Genomic DNA, 16809 nt, shown 5'->3' on the forward strand with positions numbered 1-16809 from the left:
TATGTAGAAAGCCTTCCTTACTACAGTAGACGCATGGTGGTCAAAGTTAAGGTTGCATTCAACTTGTGATCCCAGGTCCCTTACCACTTTGTGGGTACTTGGGCTATTTTGTTGATTTGATAGTGTGAAGGGGCATTGTTTGTACCAAAGGGAATGATGATGTATTTCCTCTCATTCAAGTTTGAGACCGAGACTAATACCTAGTTTGCAGCTATCTGCAAACTTACACAGCCTCAACCAATAAGTTTTGACCTAAACTTCTGAGAAGTATATACCAGAGAGTGGGGGGCCCAGCACTGATCTTGTGGTACCCTGCTCATAACAAGTCTGCTGGTGTGGTACCCTGCTCATAACAAGTCTGCTGGTTGATGTAGAGTCACCCACTTTGATAGTATATGTCCAGTTTGTGAGCCAGTTGGCAACCTATCTTCCAATGAAGGGATTTGCATTCAGTTTGCTAAGTTTATTGGTAATGCCTGAATGTGGGAGTGTGTCGAAAACCTTTCCCAAGTCGATTTATGATGTGTACACAGATTTGTCCTAGTCAGTGGCCCTAGTCACATTTTCAAAGAAGTCCACCAGATTTAACAGTCGGGATAGGGTAGGATCCAGGGTTTGGAGGTCACCTATGTCTTTACTTATGAGGTCTATAATGATGCGCTCTGATGTCAATTTCATTATGCATCACGAATGGGTCTTCAGATCCATCCTCAGATCCAAGTCGGCCATTTCTCAGACATACGATCTGAGCTTCAAATGTCTCCCTCTACCATGATGCCTCACTCCCCCTGAAACCCTCATATCTCATTTTCTGCCATTATGAAAAGACACGATTGTGAGCCTCTTTCCAGTTTAGGTAGGGTTTTCAAATTTTTCTGTGGATATTTTCTCTTTCTCTTTAGTTAAAGTTAACTTAAAGCTAATTACTATCTCCCTTCCTGCTAGGCTACCTTAATTTTCACTGGCGTTTGGTCCTTCCTGCCCTTCACTTTCTTTTCTTTCCCTTTCTCTTTTCTCTTGTTTCCTTAAAAGCTTTCCTGCTATCTTTAAGTTTTAGTCTAGTTGTTGTTCTAGTTGGTGTGGCTGGTGTCTGAGAGTTGCGTGTTTGTGTGAGTGCCTGGCAGCATGTCAGACAGACCATAGAAACTCTCTGGTTTTGAGGTGTGCCTGTTATGGGCATAAAATTCCCCATTCTGATGCCCACAAGAGGTGCGTTTTATTGCTTGGGTCTGCGGCACTTGGAGATGCTGTGCTCGACCCTCAGTCCCTGTGCCCTTGCTGGCAGGAGGAGTAAGCTCATCTTGAGAGGGCTTCTTCCCTCCTCTGGAGTCCAGACTCCTTCCCAAAAGAAGTGACTCCCCCCGCTTCCCCGGGATATCTGTTTCTGCTCCCGAAAAATGAAGGAATCTTTCAGATACCTCCCCATTAGATGCATCTGCGGTTCGCTTCTGTCCAGATTGAGAGGTTTCACGAATCCAGAGGAGTCAGCACTGACCAAACCTACCACCCTTTTGGATACTGAACAGCCTTTCGGGCCATTGGAGGTCATTAGGATCCATAGCTCCTCATCTCTGGAGTGGATTCTGAGTCACACCTGCACAGATCGCAGGTCTCTGACTCCACTAGAGCAAGTTCCTCTTCCCTGCTCAGACCGCATGGCCAAGCTTATCTCTGGTGAGGGCGATGCATTCTTCCCTGTCCTCTTGGCTCTCATTCCAATATGGATTGGATTATGATAAGTTTCCTCAAATTGAGAAAAATAATTGTGAGTCAGCCAACATGGTCTAGGCAAGATAAACTAGAACACCAAGAATGTATAAAAAAGTTTTATTGAAGAAGGTAATGTATAAAAAACTGTTTTATTGAAGAAACAGCTCTTTGTACATTCTAAGTTTATCTTGCCTGGACCATGTTGGTTGGCTAACAATTATTTTTCTCAGTTTGGTTGTTTTGCTTGGGAGTCTCCTTTAGCAGTGTGGCTAGCTTATTTTTGCCTTTTTACCTAGTTTTCTCAAAGCCCAGATCCAGCTGGGGATTTTGCCTTCTCTGACCCATGCTGGATCAGTGAGAGCTCCAATCCAGATACATCAGCCTCCTCCTCTGATCTGCTGTGCTTTGGAGTCGCCAGGCGTGGTGATCCCAAGTGGACCGGTGCTGGGACATGGGATACTCCTTTCCCCAACTCTGATCCCAGACTGGCTCTGCTCCAGTTCTGTCTGAGCAGAGTGGGTCCCAGATATGAGGGATCAAAACCGGATCTTCGGAGTTTGTCTGCTCTGACCTTGTCTTTCTCTGGGCCGTCCCTTCCTCTGCGAGGCCTTGGCCTTCGATAGTTCAGGTCTGGTGCCCTCTGGCGATGTCAGATCCACAGTGGCCTCTTCTCTTTCTCCCTTAGAGTCTTCAGCCTCTGGGGTGGGGGAGGCAGGTTCCCCCAACATCCTCTGCATACCAGGTGGCAGAGGGGGCTTTCTCGACACCTCGAGACATGGTCCTTCCTCCGCCAGGCCCTTCCCAGTCCTCTGTGGATCGAAGCTTTACTCCTTTCCATCAGATCCATGGTCGGCCTCTCTTGGAGAGCCTCCAGCCAACCCCTCAGCAACTGGTTTCCCTGTCTTCCGAGTCCACCCCTGAATACCCTGCGGAGGAGGTTCCCCAGAAGCATTGGTGCAAGAGGAAGCATATTGAGTCCCCCTTGGAGTCTTTGACAGAGGACACCAACTTTGATGAAGGGGAAGGGTCTCCCCAATCTCCACTCGACAATAATCTCCTTTGAAGATATCTTAGAAATCCTGAAACAAAAGGGTGGATGGTCTTCCCAACACCCTTCCTTGGTGGAGTCAGTGTTCCTGGAGGCATTCGGGATGAGACCATCTACATCCTGGGTGACTCCACTGGTGGACCTACTTATTGAACTCATCACCCTTGGAAGGAGCCTGACACCATGGAACCAATACTGGAACTTGCGGATAAGTACTTTTAGTCCCCCTCAGGATTGTCCTTTCTGGCTTAAAGGTGTCCCAGTTGATGCCTTTGTGGTGTTGGCAGCCACCAAGAAAGAGCTCGCCGAACAAAGCTCTACTGTCCACCCCCGAACAAAGATTCTCGGGTCTTGGACAGACATGGGAAGTGGGTGTATGCCTCAGACACTTTTTTGCTGAGAGCATTGAATTTACCTGACACACTTCCAGAGAGACTTGATGAAGGAACTTTCCACATCTCTGGCGCAGTCACTGTTGGAAGAAAACTTCAAAAAGGTTTCCACATAGCTGAATACTATAGCCTAATCAAGGAATTGGCAACCAAAGCCAATCTCACACATGGCGGTGGGAACCTCTTGCGTGGCTGGTCCAGGCATTGTCCTAGGGTTGCCTGGATGAGACTGTGTGGGTTTGTGAACCTATTCAAAGCATCATTCATTAATGCCCCCTTTGACGGTTCCTCCTTGTTCACACTGCTGGTTAAGGAGACTCTTACCTGCAGGGAGCAGGAGGGCAAGATTCTTTCTGCTGTAGGGATCAGATTTTCTTCCCCCAATGGACCTTTTCCAGGAACCAACAGAGCGGGAGGAAGATATGGTTCCACAAATCCCAAGGGGCATTTCCTGATTCGCAGGATGAATTCTCTTCCCAGGGGTAGAGGAACAGGATTCACTGGTAGACTCTGTCCCAGAGGGAGAGGGGGTCCACAGAACCAGGGTGTCAAGAAACCTTTTTCTGACAAGCCCTTTCAGTGCTCCTGAAGCACTGCCTGACTGTCCTACTATTGAGGCAGTCGCGGCAGACTATCCTTGCACCCAGCAGCCGAGACAGACATAACAAATGATGCTTGGGTGTTAAACACTATATCCGGAGGCTACTATATTCACTTTTCCCTTCTTCCTCTCCACACTAGGGAGCATCTTCCCGATGTTCCATCCAGTCAGAGGGAGAATGCCCTTCTAGAAGTACAAAGTCTTCTAGACAAGTGTCATCCAGAAGGTCCCAAACGAACAATGAGGATGCGGAACTTACTCACTCTTCCTTTTGGTGCCAAAGAAGACTGGGGACCTTCAACCCATACTGGATCTGAGCAGCTTGAATCAGTTTGTCAAGAAGACGAAGTTCCGTATGGTTACGGTGCAGTCCATTCTGCCACTCATGGACAAGGATAACTGGATGCACTTAGTGGATCTCCAGGACGCATACTATCATATCAAAATAGACAGGCTGTCCAGGACATATCTACTCTTCTGGATGGGGGCTGATCATTATCAATTCAGACCACTGGCCTCTGGCCTCACCACTGCCCCCCCCCGGGTGTTCAAATGCATGGCATTAGTTGCAGCGCATCTCCGTCTGCAAGGATTCCAGGTCTTCCCCTACCTGGATGATTGGCTCCTAACGGCACCCACAAGACATCAACTACTCCTGCTGATTCAGGTGATGATACACCTGTTTTACCATGTGGGAATCTTAGTGAACATGGCAAAATCCAAGATGGTCCCAGTCGAGGAGATCGAATTAATCAGGACTCAGTTGAACATAAGTTGCAACTCTTCCCTTAAAGAGGATATCATCTCTCCGGCAGCAGGTACAATGCCTACTAGACACGCCATTTCCTTGAACTCACCTAGTTCTCATAGGCCTGGGCTCCATGTTAACTGCCATCCTTCTGATGCATCTAGCCAGGTTCTTCATGCCAGTTCTCCAGTGGACTCTGGCAGTTCAGTGGTCCTTCCGTTGTCAACCGTTATCAGCCCCGGTCAGGCTTACTCCAGTTTACAGACGTCACCTGCAGTGGTGAATGCTCTCAGATCATCTTCATCTAGGCAGGCCTTTTGTCCTCCCCCCTCCTTCAGCCACAGAGAACAAGGAAGCCTCCCTGTTGGGATGGGGTGGGGGGCATTTTCAGGGAAGGATGATCCAAAGCATGAGGTCCCCTAGAGACCAAGTTGTACATAAACTTCCTTGAGATGAGGGTGGTTCTCCTCACGTTACAAGCCTTTCAGGACTGCCTCCCTCTGTTGGGCAATTACAGTATTGACTGACAATATGCCAGTGATATGGTACATCAATAAGCAGGAGGGAACCCGGTTTTACCCACCCTGCAGAGAGGCCATGAGGGTTTGGGAATGGGCGATTGCTTCGATCCACTTTCTCATTGCAACACACATCCCAGAAGAATCCAACGTTCTGGCGGACAATTTGACAGGTCCATTTTGAGTCATCACAAGTGGTCCCTGAACCAGTCAGTAGCGAACGAGATTTTCAGCCGTTGGGACCAACCTTGCTGCAATCTGTTTGCCCCCCCCAAACAACAAATCAGCTGGTACTTTGCTCTGATCCCCCCTGTGGGGGAGTCGCCCAGGAACACTATAGTCCATGATTGGCCCCTGGGTCTTCTGTATGCTTATCCTCCAATCCCACTGAAACCCAAAGTTCTACAGAAAGCCAGCAGGTTGAAGACCAATATTATCCTCATTGCCCTTCACTGGCCTCGTCAGGTATGGTTCCTTTTTTGCAGTGTCCCAGCAAATATCTTCCAGGAATACTGGATCCTAGACAAGATGTCATTTCACATGTGACGGAACGACAGATCCCCATCTTCGGTCCTTCAAATTAACCACTTGGTTTCTCCACTTCCAGTAATTTTGCTAAAGTCCAAGTTTTTTTCACCTGTCTGTGACATTATTCTTGCCTGTCAGAAGCCCTCCACCAAGAAGGTATATTGTAGCAAATGGAAAAGTTTTTCCATCTGGGCTTCACATAGGAATATAGACCCCTTTTCAGCCTCAGTTTCAGATGTCCTTATGTTTTTGAGTTTGCGTTCCACAAAGGATGTAGTTTTTTTTTTTTTACAATAAAGGTGCAACTTGCAGCTTTTACAAAAAATGTCCATATTGGGAAGGGAGTTGGATTTTCCTCTACTCCTTCTTCCAAACTCAGTCAGGCATTCTTAAAACAGGTCTTACTTTAATACTCCAAGGTCTCACCCTGAAACCGTTTGAACCTGCTAGCTCTTGGGAGCTGAAGTATTTGTCATGGAAGACTGCCTTTCTTGTGGCTATTACACCAGCCAGAAAAGTCTCAGAATTGCAGGTTCTGTCTTCTCAAGCACCGTACATAACCTTTTTCAAGGACAGAGTTTCTCTTAGGACGAATCCTTCATTCCAAAGGTCGCTCTGGAGGCGAACATGAACCAGACCATTTATTTACCTGTGTTCTTTCCCAGTTACTCCAATAAAAGCAAATACATGGTACATTCTTTGGATGTTTACAGACAGATGCGTTTCTATCTGCCTAGAACTAGACCTCCTAGGAAGTCAGAGCAGTTGTTCATTGTCTTTTCACCAAACAGGTTGGGCCAGGCTTATCTCTAAGATTACTTTAGCTAAATGGATTACAGAATGTATTTCCACAGTTTATTCTTAGCAAGGCAAGCAACTTCCCTGGCCAGTTAGAGCCCATTCCACTAGATCAGTGTCAACCTCTTTTGGCTTTTTCTGATACAACTTCAATTGATGAATTATGTGTTGCAGCTACTTGGTCCAGAGCCCATACGTTTGTGTCTCATTACAAACTGGACATCATTTCCAGGAACACTCTCCTTTGGTTCAGCGGTGCTCAGCCAATATCCTTCATTGAGGTCCTCCCAGGGTTTATGTAGCTGGGGACTCTGACCCATTTGTGATGCATAATGAAATGGACAACATTAGGCACACTAGATTAGAAGTTATGTACTTACCATAACTTGGTATCTGTGTTGTCCAATTTAATTATGCATTACATCCCACCCGCCTTCCCCCCATTCCTTGTACAGCTGAGAGTGATCTAGAGGATTAAGGAACCCACTGGTTCCTAGTTTGGACTCCTAGTAGGTCTTTTGTCTCTCTCCTGAGATAACCATTCCTTGAGGAAGGGCAACAAACTCGATCTGAGGGTTTGAGGCAGCATGGGAGAGGGAGGAGTGTGAGGCTCAGATCGTATGTCTGGAGAAATGGCCATCTTGGATCCAAGGACTGATCTGAAGACCCATTTGTGATGCATAATGAAATTGGACAACACAGATACCAAGTTATGTTAAGTACATAGCTTCTATTACATGGCCTTCCAGATGTGGCTGGTCAGGCTTATGGGTCTGTAATTCCCTGGGTCTGTTGACTCTTGATAGGCCACATTTGTGAAGGGAAATAACTGTTGCTGTTCTCCATTCCACAGGAACAAAGCCTGTGGTTAGGTTGTGGTTGAAAAGGGTACTTAATGGTGATGCTAGTTCATGTTTTAGCCTGTTTAGAAGATGATCTGTGATGTTATCTGGTCTCATAGAGGCTGTGCATTTTGCCTTGGGCAAGGCTTTGAGGACCTGCTCTTCAGATATGTAGGGTGGGGGGTAGTTTGGAGGAAGGTTTCTGATAAGTTAGGAGGGAATAAGGGAGTGAAATGCTCACCAAACCTATCAGCTAGCAGGTTTGCTATCTCTGTGGGGTCAGTGTGTGATACTGTTTACTGTTTTGATTTTTTCTGGTACAGCCAAGTGTATATACTTATGCAAGTGATTGTACATGGCTTCAGTGTAAGCTTTGGAGTAGTTACCACTTTCAGCTTGGGGTGGGGCTTGGAATGCATTTATACTTTCGCGTACGAGGGTATAGTTTGCCTTGGTGAAGTTTTTTTAGTCTTATTTCATACTTTGTGAGTTCTGGTGTTAGTGCCAGCTCAGAGGTGGCTATTTTGTGGTCAGATTTAACCGACAGTTGCAGCAGTGCATCTGTTTGCATGTTAGTGAGGACCAGCTCTAGAACATTTGTTCCTCTTGTCTAGGTATGAACAATATGTCTAGGGCATTTGAATTAACAAAGCCAAGGAACTTTTGATCCACCAGGTTCGGGCTAACGTAGGTTTCCCAGTTGATGGTGGGATACCGTAAAATTTGAATGGTCCCCAGTGTGGTCAGTTAGGCTTCATGGGTGTCGTGAACCATGGAGGGGATCTAGAACTGGCTATAACTTGAATGAGGGTAACCTGGACTTGAGTAACTCGATGGAGTTGTCCAGTCTAACAAGATGGGAGGTGAATTTATCTCTAATATAGATAGAAACCGCCTCCTTTCCACATGTTCATTTTGCAGTCCAAAGGTGTGGAAGTTTTTGTAGCTTTGCAAGGTCGGGGTACTCTAGTCTTGAACCAGGCTTCTGTGACTGCACAGACCTCTACAATGGATATAAAAAGTTAACACACCCCTGTTAAAATGCCAGGTTTCTGTGATATAAAAAAATGAGACCACAATAAATCATTTCAAAATTTTTCCCACCTTTAATGTGACCTATAACCTGTACAATTCAATTGAAAAAGAAACAAATCTATTAGGGGAAAAAGTATAAAAACTGTACAATAAGCTGGTTGCATAAGTGTGCACACTCTTAAACTAATACTTTGTTGTAGCATCTTCTGATTTAATTACAACACTCAAGTCTTCTTGGGTACACACCTGCCATCAGTTAAAGAGATTCTGATTAACCCCAAATAAAGTTCAGCTGTCCTAGTAGGATTTTCCTGACATTTACTCAGTTACCTGCTACAGCAAAAGCCATGGTTAGCAGAGAGCTTACAGAGCATCAAAGGAATCTCATTGCTGAAAGGTGTCAGGAGAAGGGTACACAAAAATTTCCACAGCATTGGATATACCATGGAGCACAGTAAAGACAGTCATCAAAAAGTGGAGCAAATATGGGACAACAGTGAAGTTGCAAAGAACTGGACGTCCCTCCAAAACTGATGAAAGACAAGACGAAAACTGGTCAGGGATTCTGTCAAGAGACCTACAGCAACACTGAAGGAGCTGCAGGAATTTCTGGTAAGTACTGGTTGTGTACTACATGTGACATCAATCTACCGTATTCTCCATATGTCTGGGCTATGGGGTAGGGTTAAAAGACTGAAGCCTTTTCTTGCACAGAAAAATATCCAGGCCCGGCTAAAATTTGCAAAACAATATTGTCTCCCAAAAGCATGTGGTAAAATGTGTTTTGGTCTGATGACACCAAGTTTGAACTTTTTGGCCACAATTCCAAAAGGTACTTTTGGCACAAAAACAACCTTTTGCATCACCAAAAGAACATCATCCCCATGGTGCAGCATGGTGGTGACAGTATCATGCTTTGGGTTTGCTTTTCTTCAGCTGGAACTGGGGCTTTAGTCAAGGTGGAGGGAATTATGAACAGTTCCAAATACCAGTCACTTTTGGCCCAAAACCTTCAGGCATCTGCTAGAAAGCTGAAGATGAAGAGGAATTTCCCCTTTCAACACAACAATAACTCCAAGCATACATCCAAATCAACAAAAGAATGGCTTCATCAGAAGAAAATTAAAGATCTGAAGTTGTTAATTTTCTTCCTATTCATCACTGATGGGTTTGGTTCCGAGCCCTCGGAACTGAGTCGGCCTTGTACCAAGCTGGAGTACACCAAAATCTCTCGAGCTAAGCTGCTACCCACAATGCCCTTCTCTTAGTTACCTCCGATCTCGTTTGCCATGCAGCCATATAGCAGCGTTTCACCGAGCTCTCCAGCTAAGTATTGTGCTTTTCTTTCAAAGGTTATAGCATTTTGTGAGTTTTTTCCTGTCAAAATCCTTTTTACGTGATATCTTACTCAGCTCTACCCACGGGTATTCCCTTTTCGTACCATTGTTGGTAAACACCATTTTTACCCTTGTGGTATTCACAATACCATTGCTGGTATTTCCCCTCTCTCTCTTTCCTTCCTCTCTGGATAGTCGTGTTGTTTCTTTTGGTATGCCTGAAAGAAAGGGACTACAGGGTTTAAGCATTGCTCCTCTTGCAATGGTAAACTCCCTAATAGCGATCTGCATGAGGAATGTGTGTATTGTTTGGGGGTTCCACACTTATCTGTGAAACCTCCCTGTGACATTTGTGCCAGTTTCAGTCAGCGGACGCTGAATGAAAGACGGAATAAACTAATTCTTAAAGGCCTTATTCCTTCTTCCTTTTCTGAGGCTATTTCTGCATTGGAGGTCTCAGCCCTTCCTTAATCTCATGCTTGGGGGGGGGGGTAGAACCCTTGGTTCCAGCAATGGCTCTGGTTGTTCCACCGGCTCCGTCTTCGGATCTGAGGGTGACTCCCGCTCCGATTTTGCTTGAGGCAACGTCCCTGGGAGCGGCCGCGTGGAGAGGGGTGTGACTCAGGTTCAGAAATTGTCTCCTTTGGTTCTGGGCTCCCATTCCTCTTCAGGTAGGCTTGCCTTCTGGGTGATGGAGAGGGTACTTGCCTTGGGAAGCAATCCTCCTACGTCGAATCTTCCACCCGTTCCCTGTGAGCTGCAGCTATCAAAGGCCACCCCCCCCCCGGGACACCGAGAGCGCTAGCCTCAGGAAACCTCTGTACAAGGTCTTCTTCGGATGCTCCCACTGAAGAACCCCCTTGGAAACAGACATTTAAGAGGAAACACATGGACTCCCCAGAGGAGTCCCTTACTAAAGACACAGACTACGATGATGGGGAAGGGTCCCCACGGTCACCCCATGATGATCTCTCCTTTGGAGATATCCTGGAAATTTTGAGGCAGAGGGGTGACTGGAAGCCCTCCAACCCTTCCTTGGAGGCATCTGTATTCCTGCAGGCTTTCCGCTCTCGGCCCACTATTTCTTGGGTGACCCCCCCCCCACCGATGAGTTAGTCAAGCTCATCATGCAGCGGGCATGGAAGAACCCCAATACCATTGAGGCCATTCCCCAGAGATCAGATAAGGTACTCTCCCCTCCAGAGGATCAGCCCCATTGGTCTAAAGGCTTACCAGTAGACGCTATGGTGGTGGTGGCTGCCACGAAAAAGGACCTTGCGGAGGAAAGTCCTGCCGTCCACCCGCCCACCCAAGAGAGAGTCCCAGGCGGTGGACAGATTAGGGAAGCGAGTTTTGCTTCAGCGACCTTTGCTGTCAGGACTCTGAACTTTTTGGCACATTTTACGAGGCTCCAAAGAGATCTCATCACTGAACTCTCTGGAACCCTTGCGGGTCAAGTTTCTGACAGGGCACGTGATAAAGTCGCTTCCCAACTTGCCACCCTAGAGTCAATTTCCAACTCGTCCATGAGGTTGCTGTCCCTTGCAACCGAAGGGGTGGCTAGAGCTACAGGTGCAGGTATAGTCATGAGACACCACGCCTGGATGCGCATTTGTGACCTCGCGGACTCCTTCAAGTCCTCCTTTTTAAACGTCCCTATCGAACCATCAGCTCTGTTCGGTTCTAAAGTGAAGGACACATTAGCCAGGTGCGAGCAGGATGGAAAAACCGTGTCTGCCGTTGGCCTACATTTTTCCAAGTCTCAGCGCTCCTTTTCCAGGAACCAGAGGAGTTGAAAGATGTGGCACAAAAAGTCTCAAGGCCCTTTCCGTGGTGCACATGGTGAGGACTCCCCCAGAGGCAGAGGGGGTTCCAGTAATGGAAGTCGCCCTTTTCGGGGCAGAGGGGGTCCCCGAAATCAGGACTCCAGGGATTCTTTCACCGGACGACCGTATTAGCGCTCCTGAAGCGCTGCCCGATTGCTTTCCTCTGGAAGCAGTCGGGGTTTGTTTCTCTCTGCACCAAGCTGCCTGGCACTCTATTACAAACGATCAGTGGGTGCAGAGAATAATTTCCAGAGGTTACTACATCCCTCTAATCTTTTATCCAAGGCCCCCAAAATCCGTTTCTGATGTTCCAGCCAGTCAAAGAGAAGAGGCAGCTTCAGAAATAAGAAAGCTGTGTCAAAAACGAGTCATCCAACAAGTCCCCCTAGACCAGTGCGGATCCGATTTTAACTCAAGATTCTTTTTTGTGCCAAAAAAGACCAGGGACTGGAGGCCCATCTTGGATCTCAGCCAGCTAAACAAATCAGTAGTTCAAACCAAGTTCTGCATGGTCACGATTCAATCCATTCTCCCATTTCTTCGGGAGGGTGTGTGGATGTGCTCGATAGACCTCTGGGTATGTGTATTATCCCATCAAAATGGACAAATGCTCCAGGAGTCTCCTTTGCTTCCGGCTGGGAGCCAATCATTACCAATTCAGAGCCCTGCTATTCGGTCTCTGGGTGGCCCCCAGAGTGTTGAAATGCTTAGCAGTGGTGATAGCTCATCTGAGACTTCAGGGATTCCAAGTGTTTCCATATCTAGACGATTGGCTCCTCTACGCCCCTATCAGCCACCTACTGGTCAGGGCCCTCCGCTACACTCTAGCTCTAGCAGAGTTGCTAGGCATCACCATGCACTTGGAAAAATCCAACCTTCATCCCACACAGGAATTGAAATTTATAGGGGCAGTATTCAACACTCAAACAAGCTTAGTCTCCCTTCCTCCTCACAGACTTCAGAGATTAAGGGCACAAGTACAAGTGAAGTTCTACAGGCTCTGGGGTCTATGGTGGCAGCCATCTCAATTGTTCCCCTAGCCAGATTACATATGAGACTACTACAATGGCTCCTTCTGTCCCAGTGGATATCCAGTCTTCACCCCCTGAATTCACAGATCCTCATCATCAACTCCTGCAAACAAGATATCCTCTGGTGGATGAGTACAGACAAAAATCTTTGGTGTCGCCAATTCCAGGCTCGCCAACCCGGCGCCACGGTGACCATGGACACTTCCCTGATAGGGTGGGGGGGCCACTTCCAGGGAAAGACGGTCTAAGGCACGTGGTCCAGCCTAGAGGTCAACTTGCATATCAATGTCCTGGAGTTAAGAGTGGTGCTGTTAGCATTGCAGGCATTACATCCTCTCCTTCCGTCAGGAACGATTGCTATCCAGTCGGAAAATATGTCTGTTGTCTGGTACATAAATAAACAGGGAGGGACCATATCCTATCCCTGTGTCGTGAGTCCATGAGAATTTGGCATTGGGCGATAGCTTCCAACCGCTTTTTAATCGCAACGCACATCCTGAAGAGCTCCACCGTGATTGCGGACAGGCTGAGCAGATGCATTCTCTGTCCTTAAGAGTAGTCTCTCAATCCGAGTGTGACGGCAGAAATTTTCAGCCGTTGGGGCCAACCATGCTGCGATCTTTTCGCTTCCTCCTCAAACAACAAATGCAGCAGCTACTTTGCCCTCTTTCCCCCTCACGGGGAGTCAGCGAGAGACTCTTTGACTCACGATTGGCCCGTGGGTCTCCTCTGTGCTTACCCTCAGATACCTCTGATCCCCCTTTTTCTAAGGAAAGCTATTCAGTTGAGATGCAAAGTAATCCTCATTGCCCCTTTCTTGCCTAGTCAAGTGCGGTTTCCCTTCCTCCGACCTCATCTGTTACAACCTCCTTGGATCCTGGACACTCGTCTTAGGACCTGATATCTCACCCACAAGGGCTGACTCCCTCAAATCTATTCACTCTCAATCTGACAGCTTGGCTTCTCCACTTCCGTTAGTTGCCAGGCAGGAAGCCCTCTCCTCATCTGTCAGAGATATTATTCTGGCCTCCCATAAACCATCCACCAGAAAACTTTACAGAGACAAATAGAAAAGATTCTCTATCTGGTCACATAGTCGGATGCTGGATCCCTTTTCAACTCCTACAGCTGCTATTCTTCATTATCTTTCTGAGTTGTTTGACAGTGGAGCATCAGCTTCCACCATTTGAGTCCATTTAGCAGCTGTTTCCAGTTTCCATAATGGTTCAGATGGAGTCCCTCTTATTTCGACCCGACTTTGCAAGACTTTTCTCAAGGGAATTTTCCATAGCAGACCTCCTATCAGGCAGCCTGTGGAGATATGGAATCTCTCCTGGGTTCTTCAGTCTCTCTCTCTACCCCACTTTGAGCCCGCTGTGACATGTGATCTAAAATTTATGTCATTGAAATCTTTGTTTTTGGTGACGGTCACATCAGCCAGACGCATATCTGAGTTACAAGCATTATGCATCAAAAGCCCGTACCTGATCTTCCATAAGGACAGAGTACCACTCCGGGACTAATCCATCCTTTCTTCCCAAGGTGGTTTCCGACTTCTTTATTAACCAGTCCTTTGAGCTCCCTGTATTTTTTCCAAACTATTCAAACAAGGGAGAATACTGCCTGCATTCATTGGACGTTCATAGACAACCACGTTTCTACCTGGACAGAACTAAGTCCTTTCGCAAGTCGGGCCACTTTTCATTTTCTGGCCTGAGAATGGGGTGCGCTGTATCTAAAGTTACTTTATCAAACTGGGTTAGAGATTGCATTACCTTCTCATATTCGCTTACTAATGAGTCTAAGCTTGCTCAAATTAAAGCTCACTCAACTAGGGCTATCGCAGCTTCTATTGCCTTCCACTCCAGGGCTTCCATGGATGACATCTGTCCAGATGCCATTTGGGCTAAACCCCATACTTTCATCAAACATTATAAATTGGATCTGGTCTCCAGGGGAAGAGCGGCCTTCGGCTCGACGGTTCTTAGGAATGTTCTTCCATAAGGGCCACCCAGGTTCTCCAAGTAGCTTAGGATTCTGTCCCATCAGTGATGAACAGGAAGAAGATTAACAACTTCAGATAAAGAAGTTATGTCTTACCATAACGTTCCATCTGAGTTGTTGTTCTTCTTCCAGTTATCACACCCTCCCACCGTCCCCCACCAAAGGCTCCTGGAGGATCTTCTGGGTCCTTGTGGTGTTTTAGGGTTTCTGCGCAGAGATGGCCTCTGTCTTTCTGTTTCTTCTGTATGTTGCATGCAAACTCGATCTGAGGTAACTGAGAAGGGCATTGTGGGTAGCAGCTTAGCTCGAGAGTTTTGGTGTACGCGAGCTTGGTATAAGGCCGACTTGGTTCCGAGGGCTCGGAACCGAACCCGTCAGTGATGACTGGAAGAAGATCAACAACTCAGATGGAATGTTATGGTAAGACATAACTTCTTTTTTTTGGAATGGCACAGCTAGAGCCCAGAACTAAATCAAATAGAAAATCTGAGTGGTGACCTGAAGAGGGCTGTGCAGGACACATGCCCTCGCAATCTGACAGATTTGGAACACTTTTGCAAGGAAGAGCGGGCAAATATTGCCTAGTCAAGATGAGCCATGATGATAGACTCCTACCCAAGAAGACTGAATGCTGTAATTAAGTCAAAAGATGCTTCAACAAAGTATTCGTTTAAGTGTTGCAACCAGCTTATTGTATGTTTTTTATTTTTTATAGTTTTTCCTGTAACAGATTTTTTTTGTTTTTTAATTGAATTGTACAGGTTATAGGTCACATTAAAGGTGAGAACAGTTTTGAAATGATTTATTGTGGTCTTATTTTTTAATATCTCAAAAACCTGGCATTTTAACAGGGGTGTATAAACTTTTTATATCCACTATACATCTTCTAGTGATAGAAATGCTTCCAGGAAGTGCAGTTTTTGGTTTAAGCTTCTAGCATTTAGCAGCATGACCAGTTTTTTTGTTGGCTAATTTCACATTGGTAATGTTGCTTTTGAGACCTTGCCTTAAAAAAGGCACTATGGGTGAGGCAAGAGCTTTTGCCAGCAGCCAAAATTCTAGAGGTGCCAGGTGCAAGCCATCTCTGGCAAAGCAGTGAGGTTTGTTGACCATGGCTTCCCAGAAACTGACAGGAACAGGATCCCCTTTGAATGACACCAAAACCTAAGCAAATTATTGAAATCAATCATTTTTTTACTTATACTGCGGCATCATTCTAGGTGAGGATGATATGCTGCTCAGGGCTAGGGACCATACCTCTCAAGTGTACCTCATTACGAGGAATGTACCTCATTTGGGGTCTTAAAAAGTTCATGTTCCTCGAAGTTCCTCAAAGTTCCACATTGAAAGACTCTGTCACACATTCAGTGTTAGGAATTTTTTTAAGTGAAATCCATTATAAATAGAAATTAATCATATTAATTCATTAAAATATCTTCTTTATAAGTAAAACCAGCATATTTTAACCATCCTATGACCTTCCTAGTTGAAGTTGTTAGTAAGTCATTAGTATGTGTTCCACATTTTGCACATTTGTTCCACATTATGAGGGCTAGTGTTCCTCATTTTGGACATGGAAGGTTCAGAGCTATGCTAGGGACATAACTGCCTGGGACACACACTTGGAGAGTTCTACCATATCTCTCTCCATATAGTCAAGTGAGGTAAGTCTCAGGTCACTCAAACCAATGTGAACTGTCACAGAGTCATAATGGTACTAGTTGCTGAGAGACCTGAGTGCATGCGTGATCTGACGAATCCTGGCACTTTACTTGCAGCTGACCATGACTTTTTTCTTGTCCAACCTGGTGAGTGGGACATCCGTGTACAGTCTCACTGAGTCTGCAATGACAAGAACATTTGTTTTTTTGAGTGTTTTGCCTTATGGGCTTGGTGAGTGATACACTGTGTTGCTGTGTGTCATGGGTGCTAGTTGTAGCAGTCTTGTGTTTTGGAGGTCTCTGGTGTTTAGGTAAGTTTTTCGAGAGAACCTCCACATATGTAGATTTTTGTGTTTGATGTGTACTAATGTGTACATGTAGTGGTGGGTGTGTTGACAGCCTCTTTTGTGTTAACTGTTTTGAGTGCAGGAAAACATGGATTCAAGATTCTTGGTGTAGAGACATATCTCACACTCTGTACCAGAGGGAGTTATTAGTAGAGAGTTGCCTGTGTACATGAGATAATTGCTACAATGTCTCGAGACCCAAGTCAACAAGGTTAGCAGGAGAAACAAGGGCTGTCCATACTATAGGAAGTTGCTGAAAATTATCTACATTTTTGTTACCAGTGATTTCAATAGAGTAAACTGAATTTTTTTAATTTTCATTAATCAGTGCAAAGTACAAATCTTTCCAGTTTGTATTACAAGAATTATCTAACCAATAGATA

General features: G+C 46.0%; 1 protein-coding gene across 1 annotated transcript in view; it reads left to right on the forward strand.

Moving 5' to 3' along the window:
* The window catches only part of LYPLAL1 (lysophospholipase like 1), a 210223-nt gene that overhangs the window by 81076 nt on the left and 112338 nt on the right, over positions 1–16809 (forward strand). The gene's annotated exons all lie outside the window — the stretch shown is intronic.

This window comes from Protopterus annectens, chromosome 1.part0 (assembly GCF_019279795.1).
Source record: "Protopterus annectens isolate FY-2018-M chromosome 1.part0, PAN1.0, whole genome shotgun sequence".
Lineage (NCBI taxonomy): Eukaryota > Metazoa > Chordata > Ceratodontiformes > Protopteridae > Protopterus > Protopterus annectens.